This window comes from Scyliorhinus canicula, chromosome 6 (genome assembly GCF_902713615.1).
Source record: "Scyliorhinus canicula chromosome 6, sScyCan1.1, whole genome shotgun sequence".
Lineage (NCBI taxonomy): Eukaryota > Metazoa > Chordata > Chondrichthyes > Carcharhiniformes > Scyliorhinidae > Scyliorhinus > Scyliorhinus canicula.
In genome coordinates, this window is record NC_052151.1 from 211,149,578 (window position 1) to 211,173,051 (window position 23,474).

At 46.2% G+C, this 23,474-nt stretch overlaps 13 non-coding genes across 13 annotated transcripts; all 13 read right to left on the reverse strand.

Annotated features, from left to right (window-relative positions):
- Positions 1 to 386: 386 nt before the first annotated feature.
- Positions 387 to 460, reverse strand: trnat-agu. Its single transcript has one exon. It is a non-coding gene; the product is annotated as a tRNA-Thr (tRNA).
- A 442-nt stretch (positions 461 to 902) lies between these two features.
- trnak-uuu lies at positions 903 to 975 on the reverse strand. The gene has a single exon. It is a non-coding gene; the product is annotated as a tRNA-Lys (tRNA).
- Positions 976 to 2,041: 1,066 nt separating this feature from the next.
- trnat-agu lies at positions 2,042 to 2,115 on the reverse strand. The gene has a single exon. It is a non-coding gene; the product is annotated as a tRNA-Thr (tRNA).
- Positions 2,116 to 2,556: 441 nt separating this feature from the next.
- On the reverse strand, positions 2,557 to 2,629 carry trnak-uuu. The gene has a single exon. It is a non-coding gene; the product is annotated as a tRNA-Lys (tRNA).
- A 1,068-nt stretch (positions 2,630 to 3,697) lies between these two features.
- trnat-ugu lies at positions 3,698 to 3,771 on the reverse strand. Its single transcript has one exon. It is a non-coding gene; the product is annotated as a tRNA-Thr (tRNA).
- A 441-nt stretch (positions 3,772 to 4,212) lies between these two features.
- trnak-uuu lies at positions 4,213 to 4,285 on the reverse strand. The gene has a single exon. It is a non-coding gene; the product is annotated as a tRNA-Lys (tRNA).
- A 1,066-nt stretch (positions 4,286 to 5,351) lies between these two features.
- Positions 5,352 to 5,425, reverse strand: trnat-agu. The gene has a single exon. It is a non-coding gene; the product is annotated as a tRNA-Thr (tRNA).
- A 443-nt stretch (positions 5,426 to 5,868) lies between these two features.
- Positions 5,869 to 5,941, reverse strand: trnak-uuu. Its single transcript has one exon. It is a non-coding gene; the product is annotated as a tRNA-Lys (tRNA).
- A 1,064-nt stretch (positions 5,942 to 7,005) lies between these two features.
- Positions 7,006 to 7,079, reverse strand: trnat-ugu. Its single transcript has one exon. It is a non-coding gene; the product is annotated as a tRNA-Thr (tRNA).
- A 441-nt stretch (positions 7,080 to 7,520) lies between these two features.
- Positions 7,521 to 7,593, reverse strand: trnak-uuu. The gene has a single exon. It is a non-coding gene; the product is annotated as a tRNA-Lys (tRNA).
- A 1,066-nt stretch (positions 7,594 to 8,659) lies between these two features.
- On the reverse strand, positions 8,660 to 8,733 carry trnat-agu. Its single transcript has one exon. It is a non-coding gene; the product is annotated as a tRNA-Thr (tRNA).
- A 443-nt stretch (positions 8,734 to 9,176) lies between these two features.
- trnak-uuu lies at positions 9,177 to 9,249 on the reverse strand. Its single transcript has one exon. It is a non-coding gene; the product is annotated as a tRNA-Lys (tRNA).
- Positions 9,250 to 10,315: 1,066 nt separating this feature from the next.
- On the reverse strand, positions 10,316 to 10,389 carry trnat-ugu. The gene has a single exon. It is a non-coding gene; the product is annotated as a tRNA-Thr (tRNA).
- Positions 10,390 to 23,474: the final 13,085 nt, after the last annotated feature.

Consider the following 23,474-nt stretch of genomic DNA (forward strand, 5'->3'; position numbering starts at 1 on the left):
CAAATGTTCCTTACGGAATTCCTCAGGTAAATCCTGTCATGCATCCAAAGGAAAATACTGCGGAAGCTGCGACTCTGCGTGCGAGTCTAAAAATGATAGGATTGAGGCTCAGAAAATGAGAGGATATCTTTGGAGCCAGACACAGTGTTAATGTTTAAAATCCGTGTGATCTTTACTCAGAGCTGAAGCGAGGAGTACATGCAATGGAGTAGGTGAGGAAAATGGAATTTGCATGAAATATGGGAGCTATGGAAGGTTGAATAAAGTTTGACAAAAATCAAGGTAAAGCAAACTAGAAGTTCGGTGCCACAGATATTCTGCCAACGTGTTCTGCATTCACCATTGAATTGGGAACATTTCTTCACAGGGTCCAAGCTTTGACCCAAAGGCACTGCTGAGATTTGAACTCAGGATCTCCTGTTTACTAGACAGGCACTTTAACCATCTAAGCCACAGCACCAACCTTGATTGTGGGCTTGCAAGTTTAGAACAGATTTCAATTATTTTGATTAAACACCAGTATTGTTGATTTCTTATGCTGACTTTGAGAGTGCAAATTAAAATATTCATCTGCAATGGGCTTTTGAAGTGTAAAAATTGCAGTAATTTCTGAAAGTTATTAATTTATAGCAGTCCTGCAAGGAAGAAGTAAACAAACAGGAAATATTTTACGAATTTTGAAGTGATTAAACATGACCAGAAAACTATAGTGGCATAATGCAGGACAAGACCAGGAGCGAGTTTTTACATTAACCGAAAATCTAGCAAAACTTCTTGATGGCTGTTGCAATTTGGCAAACCCAACATTGTCACGATTCTTCCACTTTTCATAAATCATCCTGCATTTTCTATTCTTTTTTCCTACTGTTCATTGGGGAGCAAGCGCCTTGAGACAAATTGAAAGCCCTGACAGGGACTTGAACCCTGGGCCCTCAGATTAAAAGTCTGATGCTCTACCGACTGAGCTACCAGGGCCCATTCTTAAACAGTCCTCATTGCTCACTTCAAACTCTCATATTGTACCTTTTGAATTTTCTTCATTGGTAATTCAGCCTCTCCTGCTCATTTTCCTCACAAGCAGAGCGGCAGCCTTCCTTTGGCTCCCTTTCTCAAATTCTTCAGCTTGTACTTGCTTTTTACCAGTGACTTGTGATGTGACAACTGTTGTTACCCAGGGACCTGCACTGGTACTTCGAGACATTGAAGATTACATTTTGATTGGTGAGAGATGAGTGGGAAGCAACAGAGACACAGATTTTATTTTTAGAGAAAGAATAAAGGGTGTCATCTGATGTTTGTTGTGGCAGAGCGTGAACGCAAGTAAACCCATCTAGTAAAGGAGTAAATTATGCAAATTGCAAAGTTTCAGGGTGTAAAAGTGTGTCTGCACCACATCTTCATGGAAAACGCCCCATCATTTATCCCGCCCGATTCGTTCTTGCTAACATGCAGCAACATAAATCGTTCAATATAAAAGCAAATTACTGTGGATGTGAAATCTGAAAAAAAAACAGGAAATGATGGAAAGTATCAGTGGGTCTGGCAGCATCTGTGAAGAGAGAACCGAGCTAATATTTCGAGGCTGGGTCACTCTTCATCAGAGTAAAGCATTTAATCATTCAATCGTTGCTCACAGATATCGCTGAGAAACAGCCAAAATGTTCCTTCTGGAATTCCTCAGGTAAATCCTGTCATGCATCCAAAGGAAAATACTGCGGAAGCTGCGACTCTGCGTGCGAGTCTAAAAATGATAGGATTGAGGCTCAGAAAATGAGAGGATATCTTTGGAGCCAGACACAGTGTTAATGTTTAAAATCCGTGTGATCTTTACTCAGAGCTGAAGCGAGGAGTACATGCAATGGAGTAGGTGAGGAAAATGGAATTTGCATGAAATATGGGAGCTATGGAAGGTTGAATAAAGTTTGACAAAAATCAAGGTAAAGCAAACTAGAAGTTCGGTGCCACAGATATTCTGCCAACGTGTTCTGCATTCACCATTGAATTGGGAACATTTCTTCACAGGCTCCAAGCTTTGACCCAAAGGCACTGCTGAGATTTGAACTCAGGATCTCCTGTTTACTAGACAGGCGCTTTAACCATCTAAGCCACAGCACCAACCTTGATTGTGGGCTTGCAAGTTTAGAACAGATTTCAATTATTTTGATTAAACACCAGTATTGTTGATTTCTTATGCTGACTTTGAGAGTGCAAATTAAAATATTCATCTGCAATGGGCTTTTGAATGTAAAAATTGCAGTAATTTCTGAAAGTTATTAATTTATAGCAGTCCTGCAGGGAAGAAGTAAACAAACAGGAAATATTTTACGAATTTTGAAGTGATTAAACATGACCAGAAAACTATAGTGGTATAATGCAGGACAAGACCAGGAGCGAGTTTTTACATTAACCGAAAATCTAGCAAAACTTCTTGATGTCTGTTGCAATTTGGCAAACACAACATTGTCACGATTCTTCCACTTTTCATAAATCATCCTGCATTTTCTATTCTTTTTTCCTACTGTTCATTGGGGAGCAAGCGCCTTGAGACAAATTGAAAGCCCTGACAGGGACTTGAACCCTGGGCCCTCAGATTAAAAGTCTGATGCTCTACCGACTGAGCTACCAGGGCCCATTCTTAAACAGTCCTCATTGCTCACTTCAAACTCTCATATTGTACCTTTTGAATTTTCTTCATTGGTAATTCAGCCTCTCCTGCTCATTTTCCTCACAAGCAGAGCGGCAGCCTTCCTTTGGCTCCCTTTCTCAAATTCTTCAGCTTGTACTTGCTTTTTACCAGTGACTTGTGATGTGACAACTGTTGTTACCCAGGGACGTGCACTGGTACTTCGAGACATTGAAGATTACATTTTGATTGGTGAGAGATGAGTGGGAAGCAACAGAGACACAGATTTTATTTTTAGAGAAAGAATAAAGGGTGTCATCTGATGTTTGTTGTGGCAGAGCGTGAACGCAAGTAAACCCATCTAGTAAAGGAGCAAATTATGCAAATTGCAAAGTTTCAGGGTGTAAAAGTGTGTCTGCACCACATCTTCATGGAAAACGCCCCATCATTTATCCCGCCCGATTCGTTCTTGCTAACATGCAGCAACATAAATCGTTCAATATAAAAGCAAATTACTGTGGATGTGAAATCTGAAAAAAAAACAGGAAATGATGGAAAGTATCAGTGGGCCTGGCAGCATCTGTGAAGAGAGAACCGAGCTAATATTTCGAGGCTGGGTCACTCTTCATCAGAGTAAAGCATTTAATCATTCAATCGTTGCTCACAGATATCGCTGAGAAACAGCCAAAATGTTCCTTCTGGAATTCCTCAGGTAAATCCTGTCATGCATCCAAAGGAAAATACTGCGGAAGCTGCGACTCTGCGTGCGAGTCTAAAAATGATAGGATTGAGGGTCAGAAAATGAGAGGATATCTTTGGAGCCAGACACAGTGTTAATGTTTAAAATCCGTGTGATCTTTACTCAGAGCTGAAGCGAGGAGTACATGCAATGGAGTAGGTGAGGAAAATGGAATTTGCATGAAATATGGGAGCTATGGAAGGTTGAATAAAGTTTGACAAAAATCAAGGTAAAGCAAACTAGAAGTTCAGTTGCCACAGATATTCTGCCAACAGTGTTCTGCATTCACCATTGAATTGGGAACAATTCTTCACAGGGTCCAAGCTTTGACCCAAAGGCACTGCTGAGATTTGAACTCAGGATCTCCTGTTTACAAGACAGGCGCTTTAACCATCTAAGCCACAGCACCAACCTTGATTGTGGGCTTGCAAGTTTAGAACAGATTTCAATTATTTTGATTAAACACCAGTATTGTTGATTTCTTATGCTGACTTTGAGAGTGCAAATTAAAATATTCATCTGCAATGGGCTTTTGAATGTAAAAATTGCAGTAATTTCTGAAAGTTATTAATTTATAGCAGTCCTGCAGGGAAGAAGTAAACAAACAGGAAATATTTTACGAATTTTGAAGTGATTAAACATGACCAGAAAACTATAGTGGTATAATGCAGGACAAGACTAGGAGCGAGTTTTTACATTAACCGAAAATCTAGCAAAACTTCTTGATGTCTGTTGCAATTTGGCAAACCCAACATTGTCACGATTCTTCCACTTTTCATAAATCATCCTGCATTTTCTATTCTTTTTTCCTACTGTTCATTGGGGAGCAAGCGCCTTGAGACAAATTGAAAGCCCTGACAGGGACTTGAACCCTGGGCCCTCAGATTAAAAGTCTGATGCTCTACCGACTGAGCTACCAGGGCCCATTCTTAAACAGTCCTCATTGCTCACTTCAAACTCTCATATTGTACCTTTTGAATTTTCTTCATTGGTAATTCAGCCTCTCCTGCTCATTTTCCTCACAAGCAGAGCGGCAGCCTTCCTTTGGCTCCCTTTCTCAAATTCTTCAGCTTGTACTTGCTTTTTACCAGTGACTTGTGATGTGACAACTGTTGTTACCCAGGGACGTGCACTGGTACTTCGAGACATTGAAGATTACATTTTGATTGGTGAGAGATGAGTGGGAAGCAACAGAGACACAGATTTTATTTTTAGAGAAAGAATAAAGGGTGTCATCTGATGTTTGTTGTGGCAGAGCGTGAACGCAAGTAAACCCATCTAGTAAAGGAGCAAATTATGCAAATTGCAAAGTTTCAGGGTGTAAAAGTGTGTCTGCACCACATCTTCATGGAAAACGCCCCATCATTTATCCCGCCCGATTCGTTCTTGCTAACATGCAGCAACATAAATCGTTCAATATAAAAGCAAATTACTGTGGATGTGAAATCTGAAAAAAAAACAGGAAATGATGGAAAGTATCAGTGGGTCTGGCAGCATCTGTGAAGAGAGAACCAAGCTAATATTTCGAGGCTGGGTCACTCTTCATCAGAGTAAAGCATTTAATCATTCAATCGTTGCTCACAGATATCGCTGAGAAACAGCCAAAATGTTCCTTCTGGAATTCCTCAGGTAAATCCTGTCATGCATCCAAAGGAAAATACTGCGGAAGCTGCGACTCTGCGTGCGAGTCTAAAAATGATAGGATTGAGGCTCAGAAAATGAGAGGATATCTTTGGAGCCAGACACAGTGTTAATGTTTAAAATCCGTGTGATCTTTACTCAGAGCTGAAGCGAGGAGTACATGCAATGGAGTAGGTGAGGAAAATGGAATTTGCATGAAATATGGGAGCTATGGAAGGTTGAATAAAGTTTGACAAAAATCAAGGTAAAGCAAACTAGAAGTTCGGTGCCACAGATATTCTGCCAACGTGTTCTGCATTCACCATTGAATTGGGAACATTTCTTCACAGGCTCCAAGCTTTGACCCAAAGGCACTGCTGAGATTTGAACTCAGGATCTCCTGTTTACTAGACAGGCGCTTTAACCATCTAAGCCACAGCACCAACCTTGATTGTGGGCTTGCAAGTTTAGAACAGATTTCAATTATTTTGATTAAACACCAGTATTGTTGATTTCTTATGCTGACTTTGAGAGTGCAAATTAAAATATTCATCTGCAATGGGCTTTTGAAAGTGTAAAAATTGCAGTAATTTCTGAAAGTTATTAATTTATAGCAGTCCTGCAGGGAAGAAGTAAACAAACAGGAAATATTTTACGAATTTTGAAGTGATTAAACATGACCAGAAAACTATAGTGGCATAATGCAGGACAAGACCAGGAGCGAGTTTTTACATTAACCGAAAATCTAGCAAAACTTCTTGATGGCTGTTGCAATTTGGCAAACCCAACATTGTCACGATTCTTCCACTTTTCATAAATCATCCTGCATTTTCTATTCTTTTTTCCTACTGTTCATTGGGGAGCAAGCGCCTTGAGACAAATTGAAAGCCCTGACAGGGACTTGAACCCTGGGCCCTCAGATTAAAAGTCTGATGCTCTACCGACTGAGCTACCAGGGCCCATTCTTAAACAGTCCTCATTGCTCACTTCAAACTCTCATATTGTACCTTTTGAATTTTCTTCATTGGTAATTCAGCCTCTCCTGCTCATTTTCCTCACAAGCAGAGCGGCAGCCTTCCTTTGGCTCCCTTTCTCAAATTCTTCAGCTTGTACTTGCTTTTTACCAGTGACTTGTGATGTGACAACTGTTGTTACCCAGGGACGTGCACTGGTACTTCGAGACATTGAAGATTACATTTTGATTGGTGAGAGATGAGTGGGAAGCAACAGAGACACAGATTTTATTTTAGAGAAAGAATAAAGGGTGTCATCTGATGTTTGTTGTGGCAGAGCGTGAACGCAAGTAAACCCATCTAGTAAAGGAGAAAATTATGCAAATTGCAAAGTTTCAGGGTGTAAAAGTGTGTCTGCACCACATCTTCATGGAAAACGCCCCATCATTTATCCCGCCCGATTCGTTCTTGCTAACATGCAGCAACATAAATCGTTCAATATAAAGCAAATTACTGTGGATGTGAAATCTGAAAAAAAAACAGGAAATGATGGAAAGTATCAGTGGGTCTGGCAGCATCTGTGAAGAGAGAACCGAGCTAATATTTCGAGGCTGGGTCACTCTTCATCAGAGTAAAGCATTTAATCATTCAATCGTTGCTCACAGATATCGCTGAGAAACAGCCAAAATGTTCCTTCTGGAATTCCTCAGGTAAATCCTGTCATGCATCCAAAGGAAAATACTGCGGAAGCTGCGACTCTGCGTGCGAGTCTAAAAATGATAGGATTGAGGGTCAGAAAATGAGAGGATATCTTTGGAGCCAGACACAGTGTTAATGTTTAAAATCCGTGTGATCTTTACTCAGAGCTGAAGCGAGGAGTACATGCAATGGAGTAGGTGAGGAAAATGGAATTTGCATGAAATATGGGAGCTATGGAAGGTTGAATAAAGTTTGACAAAAATCAAGGTAAAGCAAACTAGAAGTTCAGTGCCACAGATATTCTGCCAACGTGTTCTGCATTCACCATTGAATTGGGAACATTTCTTCACAGGGTCCAAGCTTTGACCCAAAGGCACTGCTGAGATTTGAACTCAGGATCTCCTGTTTACAAGACAGGCGCTTTAACCATCTAAGCCACAGCACCAACCTTGATTGTGGGCTTGCAAGTTTAGAACAGATTTCAATTATTTTGATTAAACACCAGTATTGTTGATTTCTTATGCTGACTTTGAGAGTGCAAATTAAAATATTCATCTGCAATGGGCTTTTGAATGTAAAAATTGCAGTAATTCCTGAAAGTTATTAATTTATAGCAGTCCTGCAGGGAAGAAGTAAACAAACAGGAAATATTTTACGAATTTTGAAGTGATTAAACATGACCAGAAAACTATAGTGGTATAATGCAGGACAAGACCAGGAGCGAGTTTTTACATTAACCGAAAATCTAGCAAAACTTCTTGATGGCTGTTGCAATTTGGCAAACCCAACATTGTCACGATTCTTCCACTTTTCATAAATCATCCTGCATTTTCTATTCTTTTTTCCTACTGTTCATTGGGGAGCAAGCGCCTTGAGACAAATTGAAAGCCCTGACAGGGACTTGAACCCTGGGCCCTCAGATTAAAAGTCTGATGCTCTACCGACTGAGCTACCAGGGCCCATTCTTAAACAGTCCTCATTGCTCACTTCAAACTCTCATATTGTACCTTTTGAATTTTCTTCATTGGTAATTCAGCCTCTCCTGCTCATTTTCCTCACAAGCAGAGCGGCAGCCTTCCTTTGGCTCTCTTTCTCAAATTCTTCAGCTTGTACTTGCTTTTTACCAGTGACTTGTGATGTGACAACTGTTGTTACCCAGGGACGTGCACTGGTACTTCGAGACATTGAAGATTACATTTTGATTGGTGAGAGATGAGTGGGAAGCAACAGAGACACAGATTTTATTTTTAGAGAAAGAATAAAGGGTGTCATCTGATGTTTGTTGTGGCAGAGCGTGAACGCAAGTAAACCCATCTAGTAAAGGAGCAAATTATGCAAATTGCAAAGTTTCAGGGTGTAAAAGTGTGTCTGCACCACATCTTCATGGAAAACGCCCCATCATTTATCCCGCCCGATTGGTTCTTGCTAACATGCAGCAACATAAATCGTTCAATATAAAAGCAAATTACTGTGGATGTGAAATCTGAAAAAAAAACAGGAAATGATGGAAAGTATCAGTGGGTCTGGCAGCATCTGTGAAGAGAGAACCGAGCTAATATTTCGAGGCTGGGTCACTCTTCATCAGAGTAAAGCATTTAATCATTCAATCGTTGCTCACAGATATCGCTGAGAAACAGCCAAAATGTTCCTTCTGGAATTCCTCAGGTAAATCCTGTCATGCATCCAAAGGAAAATACTGCGGAAGCTGCGACTCTGCGTGCGAGTCTAAAAATGATAGGATTGAGGCTCAGAAAATGAGAGGATATCTTTGGAGCCAGACACAGTGTTAATGTTTAAAATCCGTGTGATCTTTACTCAGAGCTGAAGCGAGGAGTATATGCAATGGAGTAGGTGAGGAAAATGGAATTTGCATGAAATATGGGAGCTATGGAAGGTTGAATAAAGTTTGACAAAAATCAAGGTAAAGCAAACTAGAAGTTCGGTGCCACAGATATTCTGCCAACGTGTTCTGCATTCACCATTGAATTGGGAACATTTCTTCACAGGCTCCAAGCTTTGACCCAAAGGCACTGCTGAGATTTGAACTCAGGATCTCCTGTTTACTAGACAGGCGCTTTAACCATCTAAGCCACAGCACCAACCTTGATTGTGGGCTTGCAAGTTTAGAACAGATTTCAATTATTTTGATTAAACACCAGTATTGTTGATTTCTTATGCTGACTTTGAGAGTGCAAATTAAAATATTCATCTGCAATGGGCTTTTGAAAGTGTAAAAATTGCAGTAATTTCTGAAAGTTATTAATTTATAGCAGTCCTGCAGGGAAGAAGTAAACAAACAGGAAATATTTTACGAATTTTGAAGTGATTAAACATGACCAGAAAACTATAGTGGCATAATGCAGGACAAGACCAGGAGCGAGTTTTTACATTAACCGAAAATCTAGCAAAACTTCTTGATGGCTGTTGCAATTTGGCCAACCCAACATTGCCACGATTCGTCCACTTTTCATAAATCATCCTGCATTTTCTATTCTTTTTTCCTCCTGTTCATTGGGGAGCAAGCACCTTGAGACAAACTGAAAGCCCTGACAGGGACTTGAACCCTGGGCCCTCAGATTAAAAGTCTGATGCTCCACCGACTGAGCTACCAGGGCCCATTCTTAAACAGTCCTCATTGCTCACTTCAAACTCTCATATTGTACCTTTTGAATTTTCTTCATTGGTAATTCAGCCTCTCCTGCTCATTTTCCTCACAAGCAGAGCGGCAGCCTTCCTTTGGCTCCCTTTCTCAAATTCTTCAGCTTGTACTTGCTTTTTACCAGTGACTTGTGATGTGACAACTGTTGTTACCCAGGGACGTGCACTGGTACTTCGAGTCATTGATGATTACATTTTGATTGGTGAGAGATGAGTGGGAAGCAACAGAGACACAGATTTTATTTTTAGAGAAAGAATAAAGGGTGTCATCTGATGTTTGTTGTGGCAGAGCGTGAACGCAAGTAAACCCATCTAGTAAAGGAGAAAATTATGCAAATTGCAAAGTTTCAGGGTGTACATGTGTGTCTGCACCACATCTTCATGGAAAACGCCCCATCATTTATCCCGCCCGATTCGTTCTTGCTAACATGCAGCAACATAAATCGTTCAATATATAAGCAAATTACTGTGGATGTGAAATCTGAAAAAAAAACAGGAAATGATGGAAAGTATCTGTGGGTCTGGCAGCATCTGTGAAGAGAGAACCGAGCTAATATTTCGAGGCTGGGTCACTCTTCATCAGAGTAAAGCATTTAATCATTCAATCGTTGCTCACAGATATCGCTGAGAAACAGCCAAAATGTTCCTTCTGGAATTCCTCAGGTAAATCCTGTCATGCATCCAAAGGAAAATACTGCGGAAGCTGCGACTCTGCGTGCGAGTCTAAAAATGATAGGATTGAGGGTCAGAAAATGAGAGGATATCTTTGGAGCCAGACACAGTGTTAATGTTTAAAATCCGTGTGATCTTTACTCAGAGCTGAAGCGAGGAGTACATGCAATGGAGTAGGTGAGGAAAATGGAATTTGCATGAAATATGGGAGCTATGGAAGGTTGAATAAAGTTTGACAAAAATCAAGGTAAAGCAAACTAGAAGTTCGGTGCCACAGATATTCTGCCAACGTGTTGTGCATTCACTATTGAATTGGGAACATTTGTTCACAGGCTCCAAGCTTTGACCCAAAGGCACTGCTGAGATTTGAACTCAGGATCTCCTGTTTACAAGACAGGCGCTTTAACCATCTAAGCCACAGCACCTATATTGATTGTGGGTTTGCAAGTTTAGAACAGATTTCAATTATTTTGATTAAACACCAGTATTGTTGATTTCTTATGCTGACTTTGAGAGTGCAAATTAAAATATTCATCTGCAATGGGCTTTTGAAAGTGTAAAAATTGCAGTAATTTCTGAAAGTTATAAATTTATAGCAGTCCTGCAGGGAAGAAGTAAACAAACAGGAAATATTTTACGAATTTTGAAGTGATTAAACATGACCAGAAAACTATAGTGGTATAATGCAGGACAAGACCAGGAGAGAATTTTTACATTCAGGGTGAAGATGCTGCGCAGGGCCCTAATGACTGTGTGGGAGGTCATATCGAGGCACGGGACAGCAAAGTGAAAGCGAGAGAACTCGTTGATGACGTTCAGGAAGTAGACATTCCTATTGGTCGAGGGAAGTGGCCCTTTGAAATCGATAGCGAGTCGTTCAAAGGGCTGGGAGGCCTTGACCAGGTGGGCCCTGTCTGGTCTGTCTGGGCGTCCTGTACCCATTGATTTTAATGGTCATCATTGAGTTGCGGAGGTGCTTTGGACGCGACTAGTCCAACGTGACCGTGCTGAGTTGCGGGTAGTCGGCAGCTCGATCAGCTGTGCTGGAGTGGCCCCGTGATGACTGCCCTCTGAGTTCGTAGTCGTCGAGGTGAGTTTCACAGTTTGAAGAGGATGGATCCCAAGATGGCCGCCCCCATGAGTCGCACGTGGCTGGCCGCATGGAGGAGGATTGCCAAGATGGTGGCCCCAATGAGTCGCACATGGCCGGCCGCATGGAGGAGGATTGCCAAGATGGCCACCCCCATGAGTCTCACATGTCGGGTGGGGGCGGAGTCAGCATACAGGCTGCAGCATTTCGGGGCCTGCTGGCCTGTGAGCTTTGGAAGCGAGTACTTTGGGCTGCGGGAGAGTTTGGAGAGGAGGATTTCTTCACCAGGCAGACCCGGGCATAGTGACCTTTGTGACCGCAGTTGCTGCAGGTCGCGTTGCGGGCCGGGCAGTACTGCCGTGGGTGCTGGAGCTGTCCGCAAAAATGGCACACTGGGGCTGCGTAGTGGGTGGGAGGCCGCGCGGCACAGGCCTGGGCCAATCGCTGTTCGGGGCCCAGGATGGTGTCGCTTGGTCCGCGGGGAACGAGGTGAGGCTGCGGAACGAGACCTCCATTGTGGTCGCCAATTCTACCGTGTCCTCTAAATTCTGGGCCCCTTTTTCAAGTAACCACTGGCGCACATAGTTTGACCTGAGCCCTGCCACGTACACATCTCTGACGGCGAGCTCCATATGCTTTTTGGCTGATACAGCTTGGTAATTACAGTCCCGAGCTAAAGTCTTTAAATCCCGCAGGAATTCATCCAACGACTCCGCGGGGCGCTAGCGGCGGGTCGTAAAAATGTGGCGCGCGTAGACCTCGTTGATGGGCCTCACGTACATTCGATCTAATACGAGATAATACTGTTAAGTTGAGTAGATATACGGTGGCTCACCCTTGCGTGCAGTAGACTGAGTTTCTGCTCCTCTGTAGTTTCTGATGTGCTTGATTCAGCCAGGTAGGCCTTGAAATATCGGAGCCAGTGTTGAAAAATTTATTTCGCCTCTGCAGCCTGCGGGTCGAGTTCTAGTCGATCAGGTTTGAGGGCTGATTTCATAGTCGTTTTCTTCAAGTTTCCTAAGACTATTAAATTGATGTGACCATCAATTCACAAGACACGTGGTTGGAAGTGAACAGTGGTTTTAATAGTCTTACAACAGAGCCTGCCTGCGACGAGATGAACTGGCAGGCAGGCTCACGACTGCCAAGGTTTATACTTCCGGTTAGTGGGAGGAGCCATGGGCGGAGCCAAGGGTGGAGCCCAGTACAAACTCCTCATCTCCCCCTATGAGCAGAGCCGCGTAACTGCTCGTATACCGATCTTACATAGACACAGTACATCATATATAATAACAGTGTGAATTACACGGACTGTGATTCACCACATATCTTTTGAATTTCCTTCATTGGTAATTCAGCCTCTCCTGCTCATTTTCCTCACAAGCAGAGCGGCAGCCTTCCTTTGGCTTCCTTTCTCAAATTCTTCAGCTTGTACTTGCTTTTTACCAGTGACTTGTGATGTGACAACTGTTGTTACCCAGGGACCTGCACTGGTACTTCGAGACATTGAAGGTTACATTTAGTTTGGTGAGAGATGAGTGGGAAGCTACAGAGATACAGATTCTATTTTTAGAGATAGAATAAAGGGTGTCATCTGATGTTTGTTGTGGCAGAGTGCAGCCACCGAAGTTGGCCACTTCCCGACCCAAAATGGCGATTTACAATGGTTGCAGGGAAAACTGGACAATTATAAAGAGACAAGCAGGTTGCAGAATCTTCCTGTGTATTCTGCCTGCAAAGAAAGCAGACAGCACTGAAACTAGCAGTTTGCATATTAATGAAGTCATCCCTGAGAACAATGGATAGAACGATTAGCTACAATTGGGACATTCTATGGCAGGTCAGACTTCCCGGCACCAACGTGGTCTGAATCAAAAGGTAACAAACCAGTTAGGAAGAACTGCCCCGCGATCGAGGGACAGCCTCAGTATTGGGGGATTCGTACCAATCGATTGGGATGAGACCCAATCGATTGACAGTAGGATCGGGTCCGCCCAAAAAGGCGCGAAGCCCCTGGGACCTATAAAAGTCAGGTCCCAAGTCCAGCTCGCTCTCTTAGCCGGCTCTCCCAGCAGAACACCTTTGCAGCAGCTCTCTAAGAACTTGACCGTGAGAAGGAGAGGCCCAGCCAATTACTACACCGACAAGTAAGTGTCAACCAACGCACGCTACGAGAATAGACACTCCTGACCCCTTAGCCCGTATCAACTGGGAAGCCTGCAGCCTCAGGACAGAACAAGAGGCCATTGTTCCCTGATCCAGTGGGTTCCCATTAACGAAGATAAGTATTGGCTTATAGTGGTAGGAATAGTTTAGTCCGCTAGTATTAGTTGCATGAGTATCGATTTACTGTGTAAATAATAAATGTGTTTGATTGAACCTTACTAACTGGTGTATTGAGTCATTGATCTGAACTTGAACTTGAACCCCGTGGCGGTATCATAAAGATACCTGGCGACTCTAGAGCTAAGGAATAAAACAGAGCCAGTTGAGTGTAAAGTTCACTCACCAGAACGAGCAACATTTAGTGGCGACTCTGGTGGGACTCGACTAGAAGTGGCCCCCCACTACGAGAGAACCCAGCAATTTGAATCAGAAATCCAATTGGGAAAGGGAAAACCACAAGTGTTCAAGTAGTTCACATCCATCCTCATAATTCGGAAGTGTGTTTTTGCATGCGTAACTAACAGGGTTATGAGGTAAAACCGAGAGATTTTTGTTGCGAAAAACTGTCGGGGTTTATACTTAGGAAATTAGCGAAAGCCGTACCCGTATTTTATAACACTGCCTTAGCATCCCTTGTTCTAAATTTAAGAGAGAGCATTGAGATAGGAGAGATGGCCATGCAGGCAATGGAACGCCTCATGCACCCCCAGGAATTTGTGGTCGCAGCGACCAGCAGCATAGTAGGACAGTGTCCCGTTTGGGAACTGGAGATCAGAAAATACCTCAAAGGGAAAGGATGGCCCCTTTGGAACGAATTCTGTTCGAATGAGGAAACAGGTCCCGGGAGTATAGGACATACTTGGTGGGAGAACCTGTGTGAGATACATAAAAAGAGTTTGAGTAAAGCACGTAAGCCGATGGCAATCGTGTCCTGTTTGGCACAATTGCGGGGCACAGAGGAGGTCGTCAGGACGCTCCACGCAGATTTAGAGGAAATGAATAGAATGAGTAAAGTGGACGTCAGTGATGTAGAAAGAGAGAATATAGAGTTAAGAAGGAGGCTTGCAGCTAAAGATGTAGAGGTGGGTGATGCCAAGAGGGCACACCAGTCTCGTCTGGCGCACTTAAGCAGCTCCCAAACACAATATGAAAAGGCCTATCAGGATATGCAGTGTGCAGTCCTGGTTAAAGAGGAAACCAAGAAGCAGGTAGAGGCTTTGCAAAAGCAATGCAGCGACCAGAAGGCAGCTTTACGAGCACTCCACGCTGCCACCATTGAGCAAAGGCAAAGCTCGGTAGACCATGCAAAGTGTAGAAAGCAGATTGCGGAACTGCAATCTCTGCTTTCAGTGCAGAATGGCTTCCAAGATACTTTTGGGAAGCAACTAGGTGAGGTAGAAGGCCCTGATTGGCAGGAATTGCAGGAGACAGCCCAGCGATATGTTCAGGGAACATGTGTGCTAGAAACGCAGCAGAAGGGGAAAGCAGCCCAACCCCCCACAGAACAGATAGCACCCACACCAATGAACCCAGTCACCACCCAAAGGAAAGCAACCGTAGACGGCTCACCCGAGATCACTTATACCACCCCCTTAACCGTGACCCAATTACGGGACGCGTGCAAGAAAGTCACACTGTTCCTCCCTACTTCAGACCCCCACCATTTCTTTGCGAATGTAAAACAGCAGGCGACCATGTACGGCCTGGACGAACGAGAGCATGTTAAGCTCACGGTTTTGTGTTCAGACACGTCCGTGGCAGCAGCCCTTCCCGACCCACAGAATGTTGGAGGAGGAACCCTAGAGCATGCATACAGCAATACTGGATGCAATCGGGTATAATAGAGGAGACCCTGTAGAAGGCCTGAACCGATATAGGCAGAAAAAGACCGAGCACCCCACAGCGTTTGCAGGACGGCTGTGGATCTACTTTACTGTTTTCGGAGACTTAGAAAGTGCTCGTTTGGCCCCCGATAACATGGCCAAATGGACCCGCACCCTTATCTCCCACGCCACAGAGGTAGGACAGAAAGCCTGCTCTAATTATGACCCCACAGAAGAGGCCCATAATTAAAAGTAGAGATTGTCCCGCGATTGGGAGGAATCTGTTCATGGCAAAGCAACATTTAAGAAGCCCGAGGAGGCTCAAGCTGATGTAGACATTCAGGCAGTAAGAGCACACCAAAACCCCGCCTGGGTAAATGAGGGACAGAACAGCCCCCCACAGAAGTCGCAGGAATGCTATAAATGTGGACAACTGGGACACTTTGCACGGGAGTGCAATGCCCCACAAAAATTGCAGAGAGGCCCACAGACAGGCACTCTGAACCGCAATAGGTCCAAGCCTATACATAGTGCCAGCACCGTTCAAGGCGATATGAACGGCACAGACTGACGGAGTTCGGGCTCCCCCACTTGGGTCTGTGACACCCCTTGGGACAGGTCCGGACGATCGGTAGTCACAGCAAAGATACGGGGACAACCCACAGAATTACTCTGGGACACAGGAGGGACCCGCGCGACCATAATTCCTCCACTATGTACCAAAAGGACACGGGGCCCACTACAGCCACAATCATACTCAGCGGCTTTACGGGCGCCTGCTGTTTAACTTTTGCAAAGAATTGGTGGGGGTCTGAAGTGGGGAGGAACGGGGTGATTTTCTCACACGCGTCCCTTAGTTGAGTCACGGTTAAGGGGGTGGTGTAAATGATCTCGGGTGCGCCGTCTGCGGTTGCTTTTCGTTGGGTGGTGACTGGGTTCATTGGTGCGGGTGCTATCTGATCTGTGGGGGGTTGGGGTGCTTTCCTTTTCTGCTGCGATTCTAGTGCACATGTTCCCTGAACATATCGCTGCGCAGTCTCGCTTAACCCCTGCCAATCTGGGGCGTTCTCTTCCTCTAATTGCATTCCAAATGTTTCTTGGAAGCCATTCTGCACAGAAAGCAGAGATTGCAGCTCCGCAATCTGCTTCCTACACTTAGCATGGTCCACTGTGCTTTGCCTTTGCTCAGTGGTGGCAGCATGGAGTGCTCTTAAAGCTGCCTTCAGGTCGCTGCACTGCTTCTTCAGTGTCTCTACCTGCTTTTCTGATTCCTGTCTTATCAAGACTGCACGCTGCACATCCTGATAGGCTTTTTCGTATTGTACCTGGGAGCTGCTCAGATGGGCTAGACAAGACTGTTGTGCCCTCTTGGCATCATCCACCTCTCTATCCTTATCTGCCAACTTCTTTCTTAGTTCTCGATTCTCTCTCTCTATTTCACTGACATCCACTTTACTCATACAAAGCCTTTCCTCTAATTCTGCTCGGAGCGTCCTGATGACCTCTTCTGTGCCTCGCAATTGTGCCAAGCAGGACACAATTGCCATTGGCTTACGTGCTTTCCCAAATTCCTTTTGTGAATTGCGCTCAGGTTCTCCCACCAAGTATGTCCTATACTCCCGGGGCCTGTTACCTCATTCGAACAGAATTCGCTCCAAAGGGGCCATCCTTTCCCTTTGAGGTACTTCCTGATCTCTTGTTCCCAAACGGGACACTGACCTACTCTGCTGGTCGCTGCGACCACAAACTCTTGGGTGTGCATGAGGCGTTCCATTGCCTGCATGGCCATCTCTTTCTCAATGCTCTTGTTTAAATATAGAACAAGGGATGCTAAGGCGGTGTTATGAATTGTGGGTACGGCTTTCGCTATTTTCCGAAGTATAAACTCCCGACAATTTGTCGCAACAAAAATCTCTCGGTTTTACCTTATAACCCTGTTAGTTACGCATGCAAAAACACACTTCCGAATTATGAGGATGGATGTGAACTACTTGAACACTTGTGGTTTTTCCTTTTCCCAATAGGATTTCTGATTCAAATTGCTGGGTTCTCTCGGAGTGGGGGGGGGGGGGGGGGGGTTGCACTTCTAGTCGAGTCCCACCAGAGTCGCCACTAAATGTTGCTCGTTCTGGGTGAGTGTGCTTTACACTCAATTGGCTCTGTTTTATTCCTTAGCTCTAGAGTCGCCAGGTATCCTTATGATACTGCCACAAGATTCAAGTTCAAGTTCAGATCAATGACTCAATACACCAGTTAGTAAGTTCAAACAAGACACGTTTATTATTACACAGTTATTTGCTACTCATGCATATAATACTAAGACTAAACTGTTCCTACCACTACTAGGCCAATACTTATCTGGAATGAGGGAACTGCCGGATCAGGGAACAATGGCCTCTTGCTTTGTCCTGGATCTGCTGGCTTCCAGTTGGTGTGGACTAAAGGGGTCAGGAGTATCTACTCTCGTAGTGTGCGTTGTATGACACTTACTTGTCGGTGTAGCAATTGGCCAGGCCTCTCCTTCTCGCGTCCAAGTTCCTGGAGAGCTGCTGCAAACGTGTCCTGCTGGGAGGGCCTGTTAAGAGAGCGGAGGACTGGCTAAGAGAGCCTGGCTAAGAGAGAGAGCTGGGATCGGGGTCTCTGTCTTATACTGTTTTGGGTTTTTAGCCCATCTGGGCGGACTCTCTATAAACTTGCAATCGATTGGGTCTCTTCCCAATTGATTGATTTGAATTTCCCCAATAACGGGGCTGTTCCTCGATCACTGGGCGGTTCTTTTCACTTTGTTTGTGTCCTTTTGATTCAAACTCCACTTTCCACCTTGTTTGTGTCCTTTTGATTCAGGCGCCGGGATGTCTGACCTGCTATAGAATGTTTCAATCTCTTCTAATTGTTGTGTCCATTGTGCCTGGGAATCACCGGGAATCGCTCAATTAATATGCGCAGCTTGTTAGTTTCTGTGCTGTCTGGTTTCTTCACACACAGAATCCACAGAGAGGTTCTGTAAACTGCTTGCCTCTCTGTCATTATCCAATTTTTCCTGCATGCAACTCAATGTTCCATTTTATGTTGGGAAGTGGCAAGCTTCGATGGCTACATAGTGAACGGTTTATGTTGCTGCATGTTAGCAAGAACAGTCGGGCGGGATAAATGATGGGGCCTTTTCCATGAAGATGTGGTGCAGACACACTTTTACACCCTGAAACTTTGCGATTTGCATAATTTGCTACTTTACTAGATGGGTTTACTTGCGTTCACGCTCTGCCACAACAAACATCAGATGACACCCTTTATTCCCTCTCTAAAAATAGAATCTGTGTCTCTGCTGCTTCCCACTCATATCTCACCAAACGAAACGTAATCTTCAATGTCCTGATGTCCCTGTGCAGATCCCTGGGTAATAACAGTTGTCACATCACAGGTCACTGGTAAAAAGCGAGTACAAGCTGAAGAATTTGAGAACGGAAGCCATAGGGAGGCTGCTGCTCTGCTTGCGAGGGAAATCAGCTGGAGAGGCTGACTTACCAATGAAGGAAATTCTAAAGGTACAATATGATACTTTGAAGTGAGCTGTAAGAACATTTTCTTGTTTTTTTAATAAACAATTTTATTGAGGTATTTTTTGGCATTGTAAACAGTTACAGATAACAAAAATGTGCAAACATCAACGTAAAACCAATACTTCAATCAAACCATACTGCACATGCCCGCTCCTCTCCCATAGACACTACCCGCCTATTTATCCCTCCTACTCTACTCTAATCTCCCCCCTCTTCCTCCTCCCTCCTCCCCCCCCCCCCCCCCCCCCCCCCGCTGACGTTCACTCTCCCACGAAGAAGTTGATGAATGGTTGCCACCTTCGTGCGAACCCCTGTACAGATCCCCTCAAGGCGAACTTAATTTTTTTCCATATCCAGAAAACTTGACATGTCCGAAAGCCGTAGTTCGGTCTTCGGGGGTTTTGAGTCCCTCCATGCCAGCAGTATTGGCCGCCGGGCTATTAGGGAAGCAAAGGCCAGAACATCGGCCTCTTTCTCCCCCTTGACATCCCGGGTCTTCCGAAACCCCGGAAATTGTCACCCCTGGACTCATTCCACCCTTGTTTTTAGCACCCGGTACATGATCCCTACAAATCCCTCCCAGTACCCCCTAAGCTTAGGACATGCCCAAAACATGTGAACGTGGTTCGCTGGTCATTCTGCGCATCTAGCGCACTTGTCCTCTACTCCAAAGAATTTGCTCATCCGAGCTACCGTCATGTGGGCCCGCTAAACGACCTTAAATTGAATCAGGCCGAGTCTGGCACATGAACCCTACTCAGGGCTTCTCCCCACAGCCCGTCCTCCATCTCCCCGCCAAGCTCCTCCTCCCATTTGAGTTTTAGTTCCACCGTCTGGGACTCTTCCCCCTTCATGAGCACCTTGTGGATATCCGAGACTCGACCCTCTCCTCCTTCTCCCCTAAAGACAATTCTGTCTTGGATCCCTATTGGCGGGAGACGTGGGAAGGATGGGACCTGTCTGCGGACAAAGTCCCGCATCTGTAAGTACCTAAAGTCATTTCCCCTTACCAGCCCAAATTTCTCCTCCAAGCCCCTCAAACTCGCAAATCTCCCCTCCAGGAACATATCGCCCACCATCCTCAGCCCCGCCCACCGTCATGTTCGAAACCCTCCATCCATGTTCCCAGGGGCAAATCGATGGGTATCACATATTGGAGCCCAGACAGGCGCACCCACCTCCCCTACATGCCTCCTCCACTTGCCCCATATCTGCAGGGCCGCATCCACTACCGGGCTGGTGGAGTACCTGGCCGGCAACAGCGGGAGGGGAGCCATGGCCAGGGCTGCCAAACTGGTGCCCCTGCTCAAAGCCGCCTCCACCCGTTCCCAGATAGACCCCGTACCCACCATCCACTTCCTTATTATGGCTATGTTAGCCGCCCAGTAGTAGTTGATCAGACTCGGCAATGCGAGCCCTCCCTCGCTGTGGCTCCTTTCAAGCATCGCCTTCTTCACCCGCGGGGATTTTCCCGCCCTGACAAAGCTCATGATGATTTTGCCAATCCTTTTGAAGATTAGCATGGCCAATCCACCTAACCCGCACATCTTTGGACTGTGGGAGGAAACCGGAGCACCCGGAGGAAACCCACGCACACAGGGGGAGGACGTGCAGACTCCACACAGACAGTGACCCAGCCGGGAATCGAACCTGGGACCCTGGAGCTGTGAAGCATTTATGCTAACCACCATGCTACCCTGCTGCTCCTGCAGGGGGATTGTGGGATAAAGATCGGGAGGCACTGTAAGATAAACAGGAATCTAGGGAGGATTGTCATCTTTACAGTCTGCACCCTCCCCGCGCAGTGACAGTGGGAGTGCATCCCATCTCCGAAACTCCCTCTTCATTTGTTCCACCACTCTAGTCAAATTTATGCAACCTGCCCCAGTCTCGTGCCAGCTGAATCCCCAAGTACCGGAAACTTTCCTCAACCAGCCGAAATGGCAGCTCCTCCAGTCTATTCTCCTGGCCCCTTGCCTGCACCACAAACATCTCACTCTTGGTCATATTCTAATTGTACCCTGAAAACCGGCTGAACTTCCTCAATGTTTCCAGTATATTTTCCATCCCGGCCAGTCAGTCAGACACGTACAGGAGCAGGTCGTCCGCATAGAGAGAGACCCTATGTTCCATCCCCCACCCCCGTAGTCATTCCCTTCCACCCCTTCGCAGCTCTCAACGCAATCGCCAACGGCTCTATGGCCAGCGCAAACAGCAACGGGGAGAGTGGGCATCCCTGTCTGGTCCAGCGATGTAATCTGAAATAATCTGACATTACCCTGTTCGTCCTAATGCTAGCTTTTGGGGCCTGGTACAATAGTCTGACCCAATTAACCAGTCCCTCCCCGAACCCAAACCGTCCAAGCACCTCCCACAAATAGCCCCACTCCACCCGGTCGAAGGCCTTCTCAGCGTCCATTGCCACCACTACCTCCACCTCCTTGCCCGTCGGGGGCATCATGATCACATTAAGCAATCTTCTCAAGTTAGCTGTCAGCTGCCTGCCTTTCACAAACCTTGTCTGATCATCCCAATCACCTCCGGTACGCAGTCCTCAATTCTAATCGCCAGAACCTTTGCCAGGAGCTTGGCATCCACATTAATCAGGGAGATTAGCCTGTATGACCCGCAGGATTCCGGGTCCTTGTCCCACTTCAATATCAGCGACATGGCGGCTTGCGACATCGTCGGCGGCAGGGTCCCGCTTTCCCTTGCCTCATTAAAATCCCTAGTCAAGACCGGTCCCACTATCTCCGAGAACTTCTTGTAAAACTCTACTGGGTATCCATCCGGCCCCGGGGCTTTCCCCGACTGCATGGCCTTTAGGCCCGCCAATATCTCCTCCGCTCTAATCGGGGCCCCCAGCCCGTCCACTAGTCCCCCGCCTACTTTTGGGAAGGTTAGCCCGTCTAGGAACCTTTTCATCTCCTCCGGCTCTTCCGGGGGCTCCGAAGTATGCAGCTTAATATAGAAGTCCCGGAATACCTTATTCAGTCCTGCCGGGTCCTCCACTCTGCTCCCCTCCCCATCAATCACTCTACTTATTTCCCAGGCCACCTCCCTCTTCCTGAGTTGCTGCGCTAGCAATCTGCTGGCCTTCTCCCCATGCTCATACACCACTCCCCTCGCCTTCCTAAGTTGTTCCACGGCCCTACTCGTGGCCCCCAGTTCCGCCTGTAATCTCCGCCTCTCCCTGAGTAGGTCCTCCCCCGGGGACCCCGCATGCTCCTCGTCTATCCGGTAAATTTCCCGAACCAATCTGTCCATTTCTGCTCTGCCCGCCCTGACCCTGTGAGCCCGAATTGAGATCAGCTCCCCCCTCACTACTGCCTTCAACGCCTGCCACAGGGCCGCTGCTGAAACCTCCCCCGTATCGTTCACCTGCAAGTAGTTTTGCATACACTTCCGAATTTTCTCACATATCCCCTCCTCCGACAACAATCCTACGTCTAGCCTCCATTGCGGCCGTTGGTAATTCGCCCCCTCGACCTACAGGTCCACCCAATGCGGGGCATGGTCCGAAATAGTGATTGCCGAATATTCCGTATTCTTTACCTCCCCTACACAGTCCCTGCCCAAGATAAAAAAATCAATCCTAGAGTATACTTTATGAACATGTTAGTAAAACGAGTAGTCCCTTCCCGTCGGCTGTTTGGCTCTCCATGGGTCCACTGCCCCCATTTGCTCCATGAACCCTTTCAGCTCCCTTGCCATTGCTAGGAGTCGACCCGTTCTGGGACATTACTGGTCCAGCCCCGGGTCAAGGACCGTATTAAAGTCCACCCCCATTATCAACCATCGTGAGTCTAGGTCCGGGATCTTCTCCATGACTCTTTTGATAAAGTCAACGTCGTCCCAGTTTGAAGCATATATGTTCACCAGCACCACTCTTCTCCCCTCCAGTTTGCCCCTTACCATAAGGAATCTGCGCCCACCGTCTGCGACTACGCCTTCCGCCTCAAATTGAACCCACTTATTGATCATAATTGCTACTCCCCTGGACTTAGAATCCAAGTCCGAGTGGAAGACCTGGCTAATCCAGCCCTTCCTTAGCCTAGTCTGGTCAGACACTTGCAGATGTGCCTCCTGCAACATAATTACGTCCGCCTTCAGAGCCCGCAAATGCGCGAACACACGTGCCCTTTTAACTGGCCCATTTAGTCCCCTGACATTCTAGGTGATCAGCCTCATTGGGGGGCACAACCCCCCCCCCCCCCCACACCGGTCAGCCATAACCTTTCTTGGGCCCGCCCCCGGCCCGTGCGCCGCGCCATTCTTGGCCGCCTCCACCCCCGACCTCCTTTCCATTACTTACTTCAGATCCCCCCCACGTCAGCAAAATAGCAACCCCCCCCCCCCCAGCAACATCCCCCAGTAACCCCATCCCTGCCACCCATTCTCCCTGTATTCTTCCCCCCAGCCTCCCCCCCCCCCCCAACCTGACTCCCTTGACTAGCCAATCTGCTAACCCGGATGACTCATCACTCCGGTGCCCACTTGTCCCTCTCCCATTGTTTCCCCGACCTCATCCCCCCCCGCCCCCCAGCACACCATCCCCCACTCCAACATCTGGAGCAATCTCACTAACACTGGAAGGTCAAACAAGATGTCAAACAACACGGCGAGGCTGCTCCAGGTACAATACAGTTCCAGCCATGTACACAGAAAAGTGTTAATCCACGTCCCTCTCTGAGCATTAATAAAATAACATCGCAATAACACAGTACCCGTAAATCACCCAACCGAAACAAATATAAAAACCATAGACATAAATGAAACGAAAGCCCCCAACCAACATCTTTAATCCCCATTGCTGACCGGCCACCTTTTTGTTACAATACCGGCTCCAGCGCACTCAGAGAGCCCAACAA